The 1,646-nt window shown below is 42.0% G+C and overlaps 1 long non-coding RNA gene across 1 annotated transcript in view; it reads left to right on the top strand.

Annotated features, from left to right (window-relative positions):
* The window catches only part of LOC121010417 (uncharacterized), a 1,753-nt gene extending 1,602 nt beyond the window's left edge, over positions 1-151 (top strand). The window contains exon 2 of the long non-coding RNA XR_005781145.1: positions 1-151. This exon is cut by the window's left edge and continues 59 nt beyond it. This is a non-coding gene — a long non-coding RNA (uncharacterized LOC121010417).
* The last annotated feature ends 1,495 nt before the right edge of the window (positions 152-1,646 follow it).

Below are 1,646 nucleotides of genomic sequence, written 5' to 3'. Positions count from 1 at the left end.
GAAGATGGGCGCACCCTGTCTGACTACAACATCCAGAAGGAGTCCACTCTCCACCTGGTCCTGCGCTTGAGGGGAGGTGTCTAAGTTCCCGCTGTAAGCTTTGACAAAATGCATTGCACTTTTCTTTCAATAAAGTTGTTGCATTCCCAAATGGTGTGAGTTTTTGGCCAGTGAGGGGTTCTTTTTATTTTGGATGGGGTTTGAGGGATCAAGAAATTTAATCTATCAAATGATTCTAGTAACCAGGAGGTAAGAAAGGTCAGTAAAAATGGAAGGTTGCAGTTAGAATTCTCCACGTGGAACGTCTATAGCTATATTTATAAACTACTTGTTTTAAAAATACAGAATTGGGGCTTGGTTTGTGAGATATCTGAGAAGGGGAAAGTTCTGGGCTACCAGCAATCAGGTGATATTAAAAAGAAGGTGGTCATGGCAGAGCCTGTAGGTGGAATCTATAGAAGAGCCAGCTTTAATACATAGCTCTGTTTCACATGGAGTTACACAGAAAGTCGTTTGACTAGATGTTTTTAAATATGGCAAGTAATGTGTAATAAAAAGTATGGCATCATGCTCAAAAGTTGAGGAATGCGTGGTTATTTAGATCATGAAAATTATTGAAATGTTAGCAGTTGCTGAGGTAAGTTGTCAAAGTGATCCTCAAATTCATGTGACTAGATGAAGCTTTTATAGAAGAGTGTTAGGAGAGGCCACATTCTCTTGGTCTTCACTTAGGAAAGTTTATAGCAGTTTTTACCCAATCAGATCCTTGTGTCAACCGCAAACAAAGGTGGAAGTCCAGGGAAACTTGTTTAATGTAGGGAATTGACATCGGGTGGTGGGTGCCCCAGAAATCAGAACTATTAGAACTTTAAAGAAGGGACTATTCTCCAAAACACTACTGCCTTCCACTTCCTTGGTGTTTTAGGGTATCTGTATATAATCTTGGGTGTACAGGAGATTTTTGTGTTGTCTACCAAAAGTCACCAGTCTTCGCTTGAGGCACTAGAAAATGCCTTTTGAGAAACCTATTAAGTCTTAGGTAATTACATTAGTTGCAGTTTTTCACTTTGTTGATACAAGTGCACAAAATGTAAAGTGTCCCATGACTCATTCATATAAGTTGACATATATCAAGAAACAAGAAAGACCCAGGAACTCCACTAGCACCACTGTGGTGTAAATTAGGTGCTCATTCCAAACGTTATTGTATAGGAAAACCCCAAAAGCATCTTGAAAATCACCAGTCTGCAGGACAGGCAGCACATGGTTCATAAATAACCGTGAGAGTTAATTTTGAAGTAGGCTCTTGGCCTAGTGCAGGGCTTGAACTCAAGACCGTGATATTGAGACCTGAACTGAGATCAAGAGGTGCTTACCCGGCAGCCACTCAAGCACCCCTGATGAGTTTTTGTTTTTTTTTTTAATATTTTTGAGAGCACACAAATGGTGGGGGGGTGGGGAGGGGTAGAGAATAAGAGGGCAGAGGATCTGAAACGGGCCCTGCGCTGACGTATAGCCGATGCAGCACTCCACTCACCATGAGATGGGGACCTGAGCTGAACTTGGACGCTTAATGGGCTGAGCTGCCTAGGCACCCCATGAGTGGCTTTTAAAAATTTTCCAGGGGCATCTGTATGGCTCATTGG

The sequence above is a fragment of the Herpailurus yagouaroundi genome, unplaced genomic scaffold (assembly GCF_014898765.1).
Source record: "Herpailurus yagouaroundi ecotype Mexico unplaced genomic scaffold, PumYag 191, whole genome shotgun sequence".
NCBI lineage: Eukaryota > Metazoa > Chordata > Mammalia > Carnivora > Felidae > Herpailurus > Herpailurus yagouaroundi.
This window is presented reverse-complemented; position numbering and strand designations above follow the sequence as displayed.